The sequence below is a fragment of the Pleurodeles waltl genome, chromosome 6, assembly GCF_031143425.1.
Source record: "Pleurodeles waltl isolate 20211129_DDA chromosome 6, aPleWal1.hap1.20221129, whole genome shotgun sequence".
Taxonomy (NCBI): Eukaryota; Metazoa; Chordata; class Amphibia; order Caudata; family Salamandridae; genus Pleurodeles; species Pleurodeles waltl.
Genome location: NC_090445.1, coordinates 1,178,397,875 through 1,178,417,493, shown reverse-complemented (window position 1 = coordinate 1,178,417,493; position 19,619 = coordinate 1,178,397,875). Strand labels below are relative to the sequence as shown.

General features: G+C 46.2%; 1 long non-coding RNA gene across 1 annotated transcript in view; it reads right to left on the bottom strand.

Moving 5' to 3' along the window:
* The window catches only part of LOC138300720 (uncharacterized), a 66,309-nt gene extending 48,797 nt beyond the window's left edge, over window positions 1-17,512 (bottom strand). Inside the window, exons 1-2 of the long non-coding RNA XR_011204992.1 lie at window positions 17,362-17,512; window positions 13,900-13,993 (exon numbers count right to left, since the gene is read on the bottom strand). This is a non-coding gene — a long non-coding RNA (uncharacterized lncRNA). The remainder of the gene's footprint in view (window positions 1-13,899; window positions 13,994-17,361) is intronic.
* Window positions 17,513-19,619: the final 2,107 nt, after the last annotated feature.

The following is a 19,619-nucleotide window of genomic DNA, read 5'->3' as shown; positions in this document are numbered from 1 at the left end:
AGTGTGCCAGCAACACCTCTGTTTCCAAGATGGCAGAGGTCTGGAGCACACTGGAGGAGCTCTGGGCACCTCCCCTGGGAGGTGCAGGTCAGGGGAGTGGTCACTCCCCTTTCCTTTGTCCAGTTTCGTTCCAGAGCAGGGCTGGGGGAATCCCTGAACCGGTGTAGACTGGCTTATGCAGAGATGGGCACCATCTGTGCCCATCAAAGCATTTCCAGAGGCTGGGGGAGGCTACTCCTCCCCAGCCCTGACACCTTTTTCCAAAGGGAGAGGGTGTAACACCCTCCCTCTGAGGAAGTCCTTTGTTCTGCCTTCCTGGGCCAGGCCTGGCTGGACCCCAGGAGGGCAGAAACCTGTCTGAGGGGTTGGCAGCAGCAGCAGCTGCAGTGAAACCCCGGGAAAGGCAGTTTGGCAGTACCCGGGTCTGTGATAGAGACTCGGGGGATCATGGAATTGTCTCCCCAATGCCAGAATGGCATTGGGGTGACAATTCCATGATCTTAGACATGTTACATGGCCATGTTCGGAGTTACCATTGTGACGCTATACATAGGTAGTGACCTATGTATAGTGCACACGTGAAATGGTGTCCCTGCACTCACAAAGTCCGGGGAATTTGCCCTGAACGATGTGGGGGCACCTTGGCTAGTGCCAGGGTGCCCACACACTAATTAACTTAGCACCCAACCTTCACGAGGTGAAGGTTAGACATATAGGTGACTTATAAGTTACTTAAGTGCAGTGGTAAATGGCTGTGAAATAACGTGGACGTTATTTCACTCAGGCTGCAGTGGCAGGCCTGTGTAAGAATTGTCAGAGCTCCCTATGGGCGGCAAAAGAAATGGTGCAGCCCATAGGGATCTCCTGGAACCCCAATACCCTGGGTACCTCAGTACCATATACTAGGGAATTATAAGGGTGTTCCAGTATGCCAATGTGAATTGGTGAAATTGGTCACTAGCCTGTTAGTGACAATTTAGAAAGCAGAGAGAGCATAACCACTGAGGTTCCGGTTAGCAGAGCCTCAGTGAGACTGTTAGTCATCACACAGGGAACACATACAGGGCACACTTATGAGCACTGGGGCCCTGGCTGGCAGGGTCCCAGTGACACATACACTAAAACAACATATATACAGTGAAATATGGGGGTAACATGCCAGGCAAGATGGTACTTTCCTACACAAACCCCCCCCCCCAAACTAAGGACAATAAGACTAGCCATAACCTGATGAGTCTTCATTGTCTAAGTGGAAATATCTGGAGAGTCCATCTGCATTGGAGTGGGTACTCCCAGGTCTATGTTCCACTGTATTGTCCATTCCCTCTAGAGATATGGACGACCTCAACAATTTAGGGTTTTCACCTTGCATTTGTTTTAGCCAAATTAGAGGTTTGTGGTCTGTCTGAACAATGAAGTGAGTGCCAAACAGGTATGGCCTCAACTTCTTCAGTGCCCAGACCCCAGCAAAGGCCTCCCTCTCTATGGCAGACCAACGCTTTTCTCTAGAGGTCAACGTCCTGCTGATAAAAGCAACAGGTTGATCCTGGCCCTCAGAATTAAGTTGTGATAAGACTGCCCATACCCCTAATTCAGATGCATCAGTTTGAACAATTAATTTCTTGGAGTAACATGGGCTTTTTAGGACAGGTGCAGTGCACATGGCCTGTTTCAGCTCCTCAAAAGCTTTTTGACAGCTAGCTGTCCACAATACCTTTTTAGGCATTTTCTTGGAAGTGAGGTCATTTAGTGGGGCTGCAAAGGAGCCATAGTTCTTAATGAACCTCGTGTAATACCCAGTGAGGCCTAAGAAGGCTCTCACCTGGGTCTGAGTTGTAGGGGGAACCCAATCCATGATAGTTTGGATTTTCCCCTGAAGTGGTGCAATCTGTTCTCAACCTACCTGGTGTCCCAGATAAACCACTTTCCCCTGCCCTATCTGGCACTTTGAAGCCTTAATAGTGAGGCCTGCCTTTTGCAGGGCCTCCTAACCTTTCCACAGGTAGACCAGGTGATCATCCCAGGTTGAGCTAAATACAGCTATATCGTCCAGATATGCTGCACTAAAAGACTCCAACCCCTGCAGGACTGTATTCACCAACCTCTGAAAAGTGGCAGGTGCATTTTTCAAACCAAAGGGCATTACTGTGAATTGGTAGTGCCCTCCAATAGTTGAAAATGCAGTTTTTGCTTTAGCATCCTCTGATAACTTGATCTGCCAATACCCTGCAGTCAAATCAAATGTGCTTAGATACTTCGCAGATGCCAGTGTATCTATAAGCTCATCTGCCCTGGGTATTGGGTGAGCATCAGTTTTAGTTACCTGGTTGAGACCTCTGTAATCTACACAAAACCTCATCTCTCTTTTCCCATCTTTTGAGTGAGGCTTTGGTACAAGCACCACAGGAGAGGCCCATGGGCTTTCAAAATGTTCAACCACTCCTAGTTCAAGCATTTTCTGAACCTCTTCTTTTATGCAGTCTCTGACATGGTCAGGCTGCCTATAGATCTTACTTTTGACAGGCATGCTGTCTCCAGTATTTATAGTGTGCTCACACCAAGAAGTGGTACCTGGCACAGTAGAAAAGAGTTCTGAAAATTGACCTAGGAGATTTATGCAGTTGTCTTTTTGCTCAGCAGTAAGACAGTCTGCCAAAACTACACCTTCCACTAGAGCATCTTGTTCCGTGAAAGAGAAGAGATCAGGGAGAGGGTCACTCTCTTCTTCCTGTCCTTCATCTGTTGCCATGAGCAGGGTGAGATCAGCCCTGTCATAGTAGGGTTTTAGGCGATTGACATGGAGCACCCTAAGGGGACTCCTGGCAGTGCCCAAGTCAACCAAGTAGGTGACTTCTCCCTTCTTTTCAACAATGATGTGGGGTCCACTCCATTTGTCTTGGAGTGCTCTTGGGGCCACAGGCTCCAAGACCCACACCTTCTGTCCTGGTTGGTACTGAATCAGAACATCCTTCTGGTCATGACATTGCTTTTGGAGCTCTTGGCTGGCCTGAAGGTTTTTACTGGCCTTTTTCATGTACTCAGCCATTCTAGATCTTAGGCCGAGTACATAGTCCACTATGTCTTGCTTAGGAGCTTTTAAAGGTAGTTCCCAACCCTCCTTTACAAGTGTTAGAGGACCTCTTACAGGGTGTCCAAATAGGAGTTCAAAGGGGCTGAAGCCCACTCCTTTCTGGGGTACCTCCCTGTAAGCAAAAAAGAGGCAAGGTAACAGGACATCCCATCTCCTCCTGAGTTTTTCAGGGAGTCCCATTATCATTCCTTTGAGAGTTTTATTAAACTTCTCTACCAGTCCATTTGTTTGTGGATGATAAGGTGTGGTGAATGTGTATGTTACACCACATTCCTTCCACATGGCCTTCAAGTATGCAGACAAAGTTGCTACCCCTGTCTGATACAACCTCTTTTGGGAAACCCACCCTGGAAAAGATTCCCAGGAGGGCATTTGCCACTGCAGGAGCTGTAGTGGTCCTTAGAGGAATTGTTTCAGGATATCTTGTGGCATGGTCCACTACCACCAAGATAAACCTATTGTCTGAAGCAGTAGGAGGGTCAAGGGGGCCAACTATGTCAACCCCTACCCTTTCAAAGGGAACCCCAAACACAGGCAGTGGAATAAGGGGAGCCTTTGGTGTGCCACCAGTCTTGCCACTGGCTTGGCAGGTCACACAGGACTTACAAAAATCCTTTGTGTCCTCTGACATCCTAGGCCAGTGAAACAGGGGGACAAGCTTTTCCCATGTTTTAATCTGACCCAAATGTCCAGCCAAGGGAATGTTGTGTGCCAGAGTTAGGAGGAACTCTGTATTGCAGGGGAATGACCAATCTCCTGGCTGCTCCAGGTTTTGGGCCCCTTGCCTCTGTATACAAGAGGTTGTCCCCCCAGTAAACTCTATGTGAGTCACTGACATCCCCATTTTGCTGTTTGACAGCTTGCTGTCTTAGACCCTCTAATGTGGGACAGGTTTGCTATGCCACACTCAGCTCCTCCCTGACAGGCCCCGCTCCACCCAAAAGCTCAGCAGTGTCAGCTGCCAGCTCCTCGTGTGAAGGTTCTGCACAGGGGGGAAATTCTTCTTCCTCAGAAGTAGAATAATCTGTAGAGGGAGGGATAGTGGGTAGGGATTTACCCTTACTAACCCTAGCTTTAGGGAGCACTTGGTCCATTGTTCCAGGATCCAAGTCACCCTGTCCTTTTTGCTTTTTGGCCTGAGCCCTGGTTAAAGCAAAAATATACCCAGGAATGCCCAGCATTGCTGCATGAGCCTGCAACTCCACTTCTGCCCAAGCTGATGTCTCTAAATCGTTCCCTAGTAGATAGTCTACAGGTAAATCTGAGGCAACCACAACTTTCTTTGGACCAGTAACACCCCCCCCCCCCCACCCCCCCCCCCCAGTTGAGATTCACAACAGCCATGGGGTGGCTAAGAGTGTTGTTATGAGCATCTGTCACTTGGTACTAGTGACCAAGTAGGTGTTGTTCAGGGTGTACCAGTTCCTCTATCACCATGGTAACACTGACACCTGTGTCCCTGTAGGCCTGAACCTCAACACCATTGATTAGGGGAAGTTGTTTGTACTTATCCATATTAAGGGGACAAGCAACCAAGGTGGCCAAATCAATGGCACCTTCAGAGACTAACACAGCCTCTATGGCCTCCCTAACAAGACCAACCCCAACTAAATTACCAAAAGTGAGCCCAGCTACTCCCTTGGATTGGCTATTAGTAGGTTTGCTCCCACCACCACTGCTATTACTAGGGGCACTAGAGGTTGCAGTAGGGGTTGTGGTAGTGGGAGGCTTGGTGCTTTTCTTTGGACAACTGGCATCAGTTGTCCAATGGCCTTTTACTTTACATAAATAGCACCATGGTTTCTGAACTTGATTAGAAGAGGATTTGGACCCCCCCACCAGAGTGTTTTTGTGGGCCTGATGAAGACTCATTTTTAGATTTGTCGTCACCCTTGCCTGAAGACTTACCATCCTTCTTCTTGCTATCCTTGTCACCCCCTGTATGAACTTTTCTGTTCACTCTTGTTCTGACCCATTTGTCTGCCTTCTTTCCCAATTCTTGGGGAGAGGTCATATCTGAGTCCACTAGATATTGGTGTAACAAATCAGACACACAGTTATTCAGAATATGCTCTCTCAAGATTAGATTGTACATGATTTCATAGTCAGAAACTTTACTGCCATGTAACCACCCCTCCAAGGCCTTCACTGAACAGTCAACAAAGTCTACCCAGTCTTGTGAGGACTCTTTTCTGGTTTCTCTGAACTTAATCCTGTATTGTTCAGTGGTTAAGCCAAATCCATCCAAGAGTGCATTCTTCAAAACTGTAAAATTATTGGCATCATTTTCCTTCACAGTAAGGAGCCTATCCCTACCTTTTCCACTGAAAGATAGCCATAGGATAGCAGCACACTGTCTTTGAGGGACCCCCTGTACCATACAGGCCCTCTCAAGTGCAGCAAACCACTTGTTAATGTCATCCCCCTCCTTGTAAGGGGGAACTATCTTATGCAGATTCCTAGCATCATACTCTTTAACAGGATTACTATCAGGAATACTGCTGCTGCCCCCATGGGGTCCAAACCCCAACCTCTGTCTCTCTTTTTCTAAGTCTAGGGATTCCCTGTCTAGAGCCAGCTGTTGCTGTTTAAGCTTCAGCCTGGACTCTTCCACTCTCAATCTACTGAGTTCCCTTTCTAACATCCTGTCATCAGGGTGGGTGGGTTGGGAATGCTTTGACTCAGAAGAATGATGTGAATGAACAGATGGAGACCTGTCCCTAACAGTTGGCACCCTAGCAACCTGGCCTGCAGGAACAAAAACATCCCTACTGTGATGGGAGCTTCTATTACTACCAGCATTGTTAGGTGGCCTGCTAAGGGGCAGGTTAGGAAGGGAACCCTGTACCACTCCCTCAAGGGCTTCCCCTGAGTCAGAGTGTGAGCTATCTATCAACTTTTCTGATGAGGTGCCACCCTGGGCCTTATCATTCTCAATAAGCATATTAGACAATAACTCTCTAGAATGGTTCTTTCCTAGCATTAAACCTCTACCAATGCAGAGACTCCTTAGGCTCTTAAAGTTAAGGTGGTCATAAGTAGCATTGACCAAATTAAGAGGGGTTCCTACATCAGACATGGTAGAAAAAGGTTTAGGGACAGATAAAAGAGAGAAAAAGTTTTAGGACTTTTTAAAGAACAGGAAAAAAAAATGTTTTCAACTTTTTGAAACTTTTAGAAAGTTTTAGGAGTACTTTTCAGCACTTAGCAGATAGTGTAAGAGAAGAAAAGCAAAACTTTTTGGTTAGGTGTACATACACTGAACTTGTTTTGTATATTATTCTCTTATGAAAAGTACAAAATGACAAAGTGGTAAGTAGTTGCAAGTACTTATCCCACCACTGCACAACCAATGTAGGAGGCTGGCCTGGCTTGTAGTGGTTACCAAGGGGTACTTACACTCTGTACCAGGGCCAATTATCCCTTATTAGTGTAGAAGAGGTGTTTCTAGCAGCTGAGGCTGATAGAAGGTAGCTATAGCAGAGCAGCTTAGGCTGAACTAGGAGACATGCAAAGCTCCTACTATACCACTGGTGTCATATGCACAATATCATAAGAAAACACAATACACAGATATACTAAAAATAAAGGTACTTTATTTTTATGACAATATGCCAAAAGTATCTCAGTGAGTACCCCTAGTAAGAGAATGCCAAATATACACAAGATATATGTACACAATAACAAAAATATGCAGTAATAGCAAAAGGAAGTAATGCAAGAAATGTAAAGTTACAGTAGATTGCAATAAGAGCACATAGGTATAGGGGCAACACAAACTGTAAACTCCAAAAGTGGAATGCGAACCACGAATGGACCCCAAACCTATGTGAGCTTGTAGAGGGTCGCTGGGACTGTAAGAAAACAGTGAGGGTTAGAAAAAAAGCCCACCCCAAGACTCTGAAAAGTAGGTGTGAAGTGCACCTATAACCCCCAGAGAGCACAGAAGTCGTGATAGGGGGTTTCTGCAAGGAAGACCAACACCAGCAAAGCAACCAAAGTGGATTTCCGGACCTGAGTACCTTTGGAACAAGGGGACCAAGTCCAAGAGTCGCGACAATGTCGTGAGTGGGCAGATGCCCAGAAAATGCCAGCTGAGGGTGCAAGGAAGCTGCCACCGGATGGTAGAAGCTGTGGATTCTGCAAGAACGAAGAGGGCTAGAAACTTATCCTTTGGAGGATGGATGTCCCATATCGTGAAGAAGTTTGCAGAGGTGTTCCCACGCAGAAAGACCACAAACAAGCCTTGCTAGCTGCAGGAGTTGCGGTTAGGGTTTTTGGATGCTGCTGTGGCCCGGGAGGGACCAGGATGTCGCCACTTGGATAAGGAGACAGAGGGGGTGCCCAGCAAGTCAGGGAGCCCTCACAGAAGCAGGCAGCACCCGCAGAAGTACCGGAACAGGCACTTGGAAGAGGAGTGAACCGGAGTCCACCCGAAGACACAAAAGGGAGTCCCACGACGCCGGAGGCCAACTCAGAATAATGGAAGAGTGCACAGGAGCCGGAGCAGCTGCAAATCACGCGCGACCCAGCAATGCAGTCTAGCGTGGGGAGGCAAGGACTTACTTCCACCAAACTTGGACTGAAGAGTCACTGGACTGTGGGAGTCACTTGGACAGAGTTGCTGAGTTCCAGGGACCACGCTCGTCATGCTAATAGGGGACCCAGAGGACCGGTGATGCAGTCTTTTGTTGCCTGCGGTTGCAGGGGGAATATTCCGTCGACCCACAGGAGATTTCTTCAGAGCTCCTTGTGCAAGAAGGAGGCAGGCTACCCCCAGAGCATGCACCACCAGGAAACAGTAGAGAAGGCAGCAGGAGGAGCGATACAAGGTTGCAGTAGTCGTCTTTGCTACTTTGTTGCGGTTTTGCAGGCGTCCTGAGCAGTCAGCGGTCGATCCTTTGGCAGAAGGTGAAGAGAGAGATGCAGAGGAACTCTGATGAGCACTTGCATTTGTTATCTAAAGAATTCCCCAAAGCAGAGACCCTAAATAGCCAGAAAAGGAGGTTTGGCTACCTAGGAAGGAGGATAGACTAGCAACACAGGTAAGAGCCTATCAGAAGGAGTCTCTGACGTCACCTGATGGCACTGGCCACTCAGAGCAGTTCAGTGTGCCAGCAACGCCTCTGTTTCCAAGATGGCAGAGGTCTGGAGCACACTGGAGGAGCTCTGGGCACCTCCCCTGGGAGGTGCAGGTCAGGGGAGTGGTCACTCCCCTTTACTTTGTCCAGTTTAGCGCCAGAGCAGGGCTGGGGGATCCCTGAACCGGTGTAGACTGGCTTATGCAGAGATGGGCACCATCTGTGCCCATCAAAGCATTTCCAGAGGCTGGGGGAGGCTACTCCTCCCCAGCCCTGACACCTTTTTCCAAAGGGAGAGGGTGTAACACCCTCCCTCTGAGGAAGTCCTTTGTTCTGCCTTCCTGGGCCAGGCCTGGCTGGACCCCAGGAGGGCAGAAACCTGTCTGAGGGGTTGGCAGCAGCTGCAGTGAAACCCCGGGAAAGGAAGTTTGGCAGTACCCGGGTTCTGTGCTAGAGACTCGGGGGATCATGGAATTGTCTCCCCAATGCCAGAATGGCATTGGGGTGACAATTCCATGATCTTAGACATGTTACATGGCCATGTTCGGAGTTACCATTGTGACGCTATACATAGGTAGTGACCTATGTATGGTGCACGCGTGAAATGGTGTCCCCGCACTCACAAAGTCCGGGGAATTTGCCCTGAACAATGTGGGGGCACCTTGGCTAGTGCCAGGGTGCCCACACACTAAGTAACTTTGCACCCAACCTTCACCAGGTGAAGGTTAGACATATAGGTGACTTATAAGTTACTTAAGTGCAGTGGTAAATGGCTGTGAAATAACGTGGACGTTATTTCACTCAGGCTGCAGTGTCAGGCCTCTGTAAGAATTGTCAGAGCTCCCTATGGGTGGCAAAAGAAATGCTGCAGCCCATAGGGATCTCCTGGAACCCCACTATCCTGAGTACCTCAGTACCATATACTAGGGAATTATAAGGGTTTTCCAGTATGCCAATGTGAATTGGTGAAATTGGTCACTAGCCTGTTAGTGACATTTTGGAAAGCAGAGAGAGCATAACCACTGAGGTTCTGGTTAGCAGAGCCTCAGTGGGACAGTTAGTCATCACACAGGGAACACATACAGGGCATACACTTATGAGCACTGACGCCCTGCCTCGCAGGGTCCCAGTGACACATAGACTAAAACAACATATATACTGTGAAATATGGGGGTAACATGCCAGGCAAGATAGTACTTTCCTACACTAAACAGGCAGGGAATGTCTGGCAGTCGGTTAAAGACGCATGAGGTTGATTCCAGACTATGAAGCTTTGGTATTCTGTGTGCACCAGTGCCAACCACAGTCTTCTAAGCAAAGTTTGGCACCAGCACTTATTCTTCAACAAATGAAGCATGGGAAACGGCAGAACCTACTTGGGCATAGCCATGCATAGCGGAAGGCCGCAAGCTAAACAACGGTTGCCAGAACAACGCATATGTCTTAAATAGGCATTTGCGTGGTTAAGGCAGGGCGCATATGCGTTGTTCAGGCAGTGGTCTAGCTGTGCGGATGGGCGGGCAAGCAGGAAGACGGATCGGTCAAGGTAAGTTGGACTGAGGGAGTTTTTTTTATTTTACGGGTGGGTGGGGGGTCTAGGGCTCAGGGCCGGGGGGGAGGGTCAGGGTAGATTAAAGGGCAGCTGGACAAGGGTAATTTGGTGACTGTCAGGGCTGGGGTGGTGTTGGGGTAGATTAAAGGGGAGGGGGCGCTGGGGTGTCGTTTTTAGGTTGTATATGAGGGGATTTAGGGCTGAAGGTGGTGGAGGATGGACAGGCAAGCAGGAAGAAGGATCGATTGAGGTAAGTGGGGCTGGGGTTGGTTTTAGGGGTGGGGGATTTTGTTTTCATTTTAGGGGTGCACAGTGGGAGTTTAGGGCTCAGGGCCGGGGAGGGGGGGTTTGGGTTAGACTTAAGTGTAGGTGGGCCAGGGGGTTCGGGGTAGTTTGGTGGATTTAGGCATTAGGGTGGGGGTGGGGGGTTGGGGTAGTTTGGGGAGGGGTGGTTTTTAGGTGTCTTTGAGGGGGTTTTAGGGCTCAGGGTGGGGTAGTTTTCGAAATTTAGGCCTTAGTTGGGGTTGGGGTTGGGGTAGCTTGGGGAGGTATTGAGGGGTGCATGGGGGGGGGTTAGGGCTCAGGATGGGGGCATTTGGGTAGTTTTCGGAATGTAGGGCTCAGGGCCGGGGGGGATCGGGGAAGATTTGGGGTGGGGAGGGGTAGGGGTAGTTTTGTGGATTTGGGCTTCAGGGGGTGGGGTAGTTTTACATGCAGGGCTGGTTGGATAGCTGGTGTGTTTAAGGGCTCAAGGCGCGTGTAGATTTTAAGGGTAGGAGGGCCCGGGGGTCAGGTAGTTTTGTGGATTTAAGCCTTGGGGTAGTTTTAAGAGCAGGAGATGTTGGGGTAGTTTTTTAGCTTAGGGCTCGTCGGGCGGGTAGTTTTAAATACTGGGGCGTCTTAGGGTGTAGAGCGGGGGGATTTACCACGCATACCTCTTTACCACATATGCTTTTACAACAAAATTTTTGTAAAGGCATGCGTGGTAAAGACACGTTGTGGTTCTGACCACGTTGTTCAGGCATGCATTGTTTTTGCATGCATGGTTGTGTCATACAACCAGTTAAGCAATGATTTGTATGTTGTTCGGAGGAACTGCCTACAAGGCCTATATGTTTCCCCCCCTGCCATGGTGTGGCAGCCAATGTGAGTTCACGACAATTGATCATTCTAATTTGTTTGAGTAGGTCCTAGGCTGGTACTAAGTGCTGGAGGTCAAATAGAGCTTATTTTTATCCTCACACTACTCTAGATGGTCCACCAGATGAATATAGGCAGAGCCTATTACTTCATAAATTGTTAAGAGATAAACCCGCAAAGGTATTTTCAGACTTTCTCAAGCTCTTTATTTGAGATATGTGTATCTTCGTGTGCAGTATGGGAATATGAGGTATGGTGTTTTATGTGTGAAATTACATGAATAATACGTATGTCTAGACCACACAATATCTTTTTTATATGTTGCTTCAGACCACACTTCTTTTGTTTCCAGGCTCTGTAAATAGCAGGTGCTACTATTATCCAATGTGATGAGAGGAATGGTAACCCCCTTTAACTTGGGTGATAGTAATGGCCGATCCCTGTTAATGGTACTAAATTTATTTAGCCCAGAAGGATGGAGCTCGATGTGACCTGTAGATCATTGCATGTTTCACTACAGACCTTTCGAATCATCTTACAAACTGCACCTTTAGTGCACTTTATAATTGTTAGTGATACCAAACAAAGCACGTTTTGCCAACTTTGAATTATGAAATATTGAGTTGCAATACAGACTGTGGGTAGCTGTTTGCATGGGGCAATTAAATCCTTTGTTACTTTGTCGGAATTACAGCTTGGGAGCTGTGGTTAGAAATAGATCTCTTTAATAACCACAATAAACCCGGGACTATGTTATATGCAATACAAATAAATCACCTATATTATACAAGCAATGCCTTTCTTCAGGCATATTAAGTTTCAGACGTAGAACCAGACACCACACAATTATCTCTCCAGCACCTGCATTGACATCTGAGCTATGTCACTAGAATTATCTTCTGAGACGCTGGAGTCAGACCCTGCCTGCAGCAGGGTCCTTACAATGCAGCCTATTTGTGACAAATCAAGTACGACAGAACAGCTTCACTATAAAAAAAAATATTCGCATGGATTTCATTAATGGTGGAGTTTGCACAAATATTGTTTGTGCACTTTTAAACCATAGGCCGACTGTCACTGACGCAGCTCTTCGAAAGGCCTCCCATCATGCCCCCACCCTTACACATTATTCCAGCCCGCATCATTCAATCAATCAATTTGTGGATTTCTATTTTTATCCATCAGCTCTAATCCTATGAACTATATGATCGGCTAGATCCGCCGGCAAAGTACATTAACTGGAAGCATTGCTTGGTGACTCAAAGTGTTCTTTGGGAGGTGCTTTGGGAGGTGCTCTGCAGTCTTCATGGACATCGCCAGTAAGGGTGGGTAGAAATGGGGGGCATCTACATTTCGTCACGCCACTGCTGAAATGTTCCACTTAACACATGGTGATGTAGAGCTATTTCCGAACATAGGCACTCATTGAATGTGTTCTGACTCGGCGCCCACTGTAATACCACTATAATGGGCAGAACAAGACACGCCGGATTGCTGTTTCCGTTGAGAGCTCAACTTTCAAAACTGGTGGTAAATACAATGACAAAAAAGATAGAATGATGTGTCTAGGGGATGCTGGGAACTATACATTTAATCCTGTTCTCAATGTATGGGTTGAATAGAGGGGAAGACCGTTGTCATTCGGGCCAAATCCCTAATGTTGCATGCTTTACTGAGGGAAGAATATTTGTATATTGTACACAGGTTCCAGGGTACATCTCCACTAAACTCCAGGCTGTACTCAAGGGGGACCACACTGCGACAAAAACGACGGGAGTCTCCACGTCGCAGAGGAGCATTGGAACAGTGGTTGGTGAGGGAGGCGGCTCCGATGATGCTAATTACTAAACAAAAGTGCTAAACGAAGATTATCACAGCAAAAATGTATCAATATTTAACTGTTAAAATACAAATATCAAAATAAATTAAAAATGAAAGGACGGCATTTACCTGAATTTTCTGGGGCAAAGGTATTTTTACTGAAGGCGCACAACCGAGATAGGTTCTGTTTTGCCTTGTCTGGGTGCTCCCTCTATCTTTGTTATCACTTGATGTCTGCTGTATTCAGAGTCTACACCATCTATCTATGTTTAGCTTCTCTGAAGAGCTTTAATGAAATCCAAACCTCGTGATGTCAGGAGATTGCCTCCGTGAAAATAGAAATTTAGACTCTGCCTTAATAAAAAGAATACAACGATATTACCTCACTAAAAAATAATAGGTTTTTAGCTGATAAATTGATAAATGTGAAAGAAATGAAAAATGAATGACCACAATTACCGCATTGCTTAGACTGAACAGAAGGCAGCCTTCCCAAGGGTACAGGCCTCTGATAAGTTCTAAGATATGCTCTAAGATCTTTGTGGTAGCACTTTGTGTACACCTATAGAAAAATATGCGGCGGACAACTCGTTTTCCTGCAGCGCCTAACCCGCGGGCTGGTTGCCGTCCAGTGATCCCGCAGTTTGCTAATCAGTGCTAGAAACGAAAAATCCATGAAATGCCCCTGATCCGGTCATTCCCTACTCTCGATGTCTTAAGGGGCTGGCCTAAACTTTCTTCTTCGTTAAGCTGTCTTTAGCCAGACCTAATAGGCAACACCCTTTGGCATTCAAGCAAATATCTTAAAATTGCAAGATGTAATTTCCAAGGAAGTGAACGCTCAAAAGTTCTCATGAGGTACTGAATGCTGGCAACATCTACTGAACTGTATCCAAGTAGGATGTTGCAAGATTGTGCTAAAGGGACAGATTACCGCAACGTTTTATTTGTTTAGCTTGAATGTCCACCATTTTAAAACAAATATATTGGGGTACATGATGGAGCTTGCTTAAAGATCCATATTACTCGGAGAAGGCAGATGGACTTTCATCAGTACTTGAATCCGAAAAACGTAATTGTTGAAAGTGTTGATCTTTAAAGATATTTGTTTAAACCTCTCTGTAAATTATCAAACATTTGCAAATGCATGGTATACCTGCTTTCATTAATAAAAACATTATGTTAATTAGTAAGATAAGGCATTTCGTTCATACCTTTGTCGTCAGAATGCAAAAGCTGACGGTAGCAAGCTGCATCACATCCCAAATCTGAGACAATTAAAAGAAGAGAAAATCCCAAAAGATATTTCTGAAATGAAAAAGATATTTATCAAAAAATGTTAGGAATGGGGAAATGATTGTCATACATGTCTCTTTCACTGTAATTCCTGCATTAACACTTGCGCCATACTACACCCTAACGTAGAGTCTGTGCGATTGAAAGCACTACCACTAAATGAATATAATACATACATGAACGTTGTAGGACGGAAAAGTCCTCTGCATGGTAATAAACATGGACTAGTGCCCTAAGTGCCCCAACTGTACAGATGTCTGGATCCCTAATGCTGATTTTTTTTGTTATAGGCAATCATGGACCATACGTGTATGCCATGACATGAGCCTGTCTCACAGATTGCAGCCTTTTTTGGACCGGGAGGGGCTCCCTCCCAAGGCACCACCCTTGTAGTGGTGGAAGGTTACTGCCCTCACCAGGAGTTGAGTATAAAGTGTGCAGTGGTGACAGAATACTGTGTAGTGATCAGTAGGAGTGAGCAGGTCTTTTTTAACCTGTGTGACATAACCCTGTCTCACAGATTGCTGCTGTTTTGGACAGGGAGGAGCTGACAAAGCACCACCCTTATAGTGGTGGAAGGTTACTGCTCTCACCAGGAGTTAAGTGGCAAGTGTGCAGTAGCTACAGCATAGTGTGTAGTGATCAGTAGGAGTGAGAAGGTTTTTTAACCTGTGTGACTGGAGTGAGCTCTCCAGGCTCACTCATTCTAAAGTTCAGCTGTGTGTGCCTAACTCATTCTTGACCTGCATCGGTTTGGTGTGGAGTGCTGCACAGCGCATGGATCTGTACTGGCTGTATGCGTGCCTATGAAGGATACAACACAGGGATAATGAAGTACTGTGCAGTGGTGCATGTTAAATGCATATGCTGGGTGTATGTGTGTCTACCACTGGCACAATATACAAAGGATTCAGTCTGGTGCAGTGTGTATGTTAAATATATGTGCTGGGTTAATGTGTGCCTATGAGTGGTACAGAACAGAAAGGACACAGTGCTATGCAGTGTGTGTGTATGCTGCATACATGCACTGGGGCTGTGTGCCCGTGAATGGTACAATACATGGAGGACTCTGGGTTCCATTTTGGGAGATACAAGACTGCATTGTGAAACATAGGGAGAGGAGGTAGGGGAACCTCCCTAGACAGATTTGTGTATTGCTGCATTCCTGTAAATTGGGTGGCACACACATTGGAGTGGGAAGCAGCACTCTTACCCTGTACACTTCAAAGGGTGCTCTTTGATTCAGTGAGAGGTATCAAGGAAGGTGGCCTTGGCACATTTCAGGAAGGATATCGAGCTGATATGAGAATCATAAAGAGTAGGGCTGGGGCCATGGGCTATCACTGTGGCTGACATCCAGGTGTGAACTACAGTCACTCCTGTGGCCTGTATTGGAGGGCTATCAGGTTTGGGGTCACTCCTGCAGTGACAGACTGCTTTTAATAGGAAGAGAAGTGACTATTACAAAATGAAGCAGACTCACACCAAAACTTCAAAGACTCAGGGCCTGATTGACAAAGGTAAACTCACATGTTTGTATAAGTTTGCGCTTTTTCAGTAGTCACAAAACTGCATTTTAATAGTTATTTTGTGAGTGTGGAGGCTTCACAGGTGAGGTGGAGAACTCTGCACATAAAAATATCGGACAGGCCTGTCTTTGTCTGTTGTCTGGGAGACCGATGAACCTGTTAGTGACTTTGTCTTGGTATTGTACCACTGGCCAGATTTATTGAACAAAGGTTCTTGAGCACAGAGAGCTTCACAGAAGAGTTTCTCCATACATCAATGTGTTATTTACATCATATAAAACCTTTTAGGACATGGCATTGTCAAACACACAATGTTTTTATACACACATTCACATGAACGCAGTGGTTGTAGTGGTGACGGTGCTGGGAGTGTCATTGATGGTAGTAGTAGTTGTGATGATTGTGATAGTGACGGTGATGGTAACCATGATAGTGAAAGTCGTGATGATACTAGAGTGGGGTGTTCTTGGTAATAGTGGTGGTGGTAGCAGTAGTAGCAGATAATGGCAGTCACGGTGAGGGTGGTATTGATAGTGGTGGTGATAGTGGTGACATTGGTGGCAGTGATTGTGCAGCAGTAGTAGTGGTGGTAAGGGTAATCATGGTAAAGGTATGTTTGGTGCTAAGGGTAGTAGTATTGGAGGTGTTGATAATGATGCTGATGGTATTACTTGTGACGGTATATTAGTAGTGGTGGTAATGGTAGGTTATTAGACCATTGTGAGCCATGGTGAAACAGTGTCTGGGATGGGAGGACAGAAAAGCAGCCTGAATTACAAACAGAAGACAAAGAAAAATTCATGGTGGAATAGAATCTGTCATTGCAGTAAACATTGCACTCACCAGTGGGGCCCAGAGTGGGGTGCGCAGCAAGGATCTCCTGAGAGCACTAGATGTCTACTGGTATCTGTCTCTTCCTCATATGGAGGATGATAGTAAGAATCCAAAAACCCATCACTCTTGCTTGCTGACCAACTAGACTAACAATGGCTGGGTTAATGCAAAATGCAACGGCCACTGTCAAGCGCCGAGTTAATGAAGGGGTCTACCTCAGTCCCCAACTGTATGCATCTTATGCTGAAAGCGGAACCACATTATGAACGGCGTGTCAACGGAGCAATGGGTGAACGAGGCTGATCCAAATGCCCCTTCGTGTGTGTGGCATCACTAGGAGTACGATAGCTTCATTTCACCGATAAGAAAAGGGAGACGAGTTTGCTAAACCCGCCTCTCGGCGAGACCCAGGAAAGAACGTGCTCTGGGACACGCGCTTCACAAGGGGTATTTTCACTTCCCCGTCCAGCTGGTATTTGCCCACTTTAAGCATCACTGAAATGGCTTATGAGTTTATGACTGTGTCACCTCTTTCTGGTTATCTTTATTGTTATACGATTCTCAGAGTGCCGTTTAAAAAAGCATTCATGTATCCAAGTTATTCTACTGTGACTTATTAAGGCCAGTAAGGGGAGGGCATATCCTAGCAGATATCTGCGTGTTGAAAACATTCCCAGGCAGAGACGCAGAAGCCAAAGTACATTACTGAACACTAAGGCCGAATTGTGTAAACTGAGATGTGGTGACAATTAGAACTGACGATGGATTATTTTGCTCCTTTATTGCAGCTGGCAATCCTATTTTTCTATTGTTTCAATCTACCTCTGTAGACAAAAGAATGCCCAATGATTTGTGGGGGCACAAAAACGAAATAGAGTAACGTTAACAAGCATGCTGTTACTATATGTAATACGGTACTAAGAGAATTAAAGTAATATCTCAAGGAATATCTCTATAAGGTCACATAGATGCGATTTAATTAAAAAAGCGAGAAAAAATGGTTTAAATGTGGCTTACCATGATCCAGGCAAACAGTTTCTTCCAGAGTTAGGATTGTTTGAACCAAGGCGTGCCTCTGTTGCTTATGGTCAGTGATTTATATAGGTTCTGCGGTTTTTAGCATTCCCTTGAGTTACGTAGATTAAAAAAAAAACACAGGATTTATGCGTTTTTGCTGCCAAAGTAGAAAATATGTGTTATTTGAGCCTTGTCTGCACAAATCTTTCCCAGCAGGATTTCGCAATCTCCACACATGGAAACGATCAACTATAGTTTGAAGTTGTGAAACCGCAGTTTTTTTGCTGAGGATTTTTTACAAGATAACAGCTGAGATGAAGTGCTCGGAAATGTAATAAAAGTAGACTGAGTCATGCAAGTGTTGTTCTTGTAGGGGGCTGGCCTGGTTTGTAGTGGGAACCTACCCTACTTACACCTTAGTTCAGGTCCAGTTATCCCTTATTAGCGAAATGTAGTCAGTGCCTAGAAGCCTGGCTGTCCAGAGGTAGCTGTAGATAAAGCAGCCAACGGTGAACTAGGAGACATGCAAAGCTCTTGCAATACCACTGTAGTTGCACAGTACTTATACACAAGAAAAGACATTACCCAATGTTACCAAAAATAAAGGTAGTTTATTTTAGTGACACAAGGCCAAAAATATCTTAGAGGCTATACTCCCTTAGGAGGTAAGTAATACACATGAAATATACATTAGTAACTGTGAGAAAGCAGCCTCTTTCTAGCATGGTTACCCCCACTTTTGGCCTGTTTGTGAGTGTGTGTCAGTGTGTTTTTACTGTGTCACTGGGATCCTGCTAGACAGGACCCCAGCGCTCATAGTTTGTGGCCTAATGTGTGTGTTCTCAATATTGCTTAACTGTGTCACTGAGGCTCTGCTAACCACAACCTCCGTGCTTATGCTCTCTCTGCTTTTACATTTGTCACTATAGGTTAGTGACTTCATTTACCAATTCCATTTGGCACACTGGACCCACCTTATAAGCCCCTAGTATATGGTACCTAGTTAACCAAGGGAATTGGGGTTCCAGGAGATCCTTATGGGCTTCAGCATTTCTTTTGCCACCCATAAGGAGCTCAGACAATCCCTTTCAGAAGACTGCCACTGCAGCCCATGAGAAATAGTGCACACACTATTTCACAGCCATTTTCAGTGCACTTAAGTAACGTGTAAGTCACCTATATGTCTAACCTTCATTTACTGAAGGCTAGGTGCAAAGTTACTAAGTGAAAAGTGTAGGAAAGTACCATCTTGCCTGGCATGTTACCCCCATTTTTCACTGTATATATGTTGTTTTAGTTGTATGTGTCACTGGGACCCTGCCAGCCAGGGCCCCAGTGCTCATAAGTGTGCCTGAAAGTGTTACCTGTGTTATGACTAACTGTCTCACTGAGGCTCTGCTATCCAGAACCTCAGTGGTTATGCTCTCTCATTTCTTTCCAAATTGTCACTAACAGGCTAGTGACCAATTTCATCAATTCACATTGGCATACTGGAACACCCTTATAATTCCCTAGTATATGGTACTGAGGTACCCAGGGTATTGGGGTTCCAGGAGATCCCTATGGGCTGCAGCATTTCTTTTGCCACCCATAGGGAGCTCTGACAATTCTTACACAGGCCTGCCACTGCAGCCTGAGTGAAATAACGTCCACGTTATTTCACAGCCATTTACCACTGCACTTAAGTAACTTATAAGTCACCTATATGTCTAACCTTTACCTAGTAAAGGTTAGGTGCAAAGTTACTTAGTGTGTGGGCACCCTGGCATTAGCCAAGGTGCCCCCACATTGTTCAGGGCAAATTCCCCGGATTTTGTGAGTGCGGGGACACCATTACACGCGTGTTACAATAGTAACTCCGAATATGGCCATGTAACATGTCTATGATCATGGAATTGCCCCCTCTATGCCATCCTGGCATAGTTGGCACAATCCAATGATCCCACGGGTCTGTAGCACAGACCCTGGTACTACCAAACTGCCTTTTCAGGGGTTTCACTGCAACTGCTGCTGCTGCCAACCCCTCAGACAGGTTTCTGCCCTCCTGGGGTCCAGCCAGGCTTGGCCCAGGATGGCAGAACAAAGGACTTCCTCAGAGAGAGGGTGTTACACCCTCTCCCTTTGGAAAAAGGTGTTAAGGCAGGGGAGGAGTAGCCTCCCCCAGCCTCTGGAAATGCTTTCATGGGCACAGATGGTGCCCATTTCTGCATAAGCCAGTCTACACCAGTTCAGGGACCCCTCAGCCCTGCTCTGGCGTG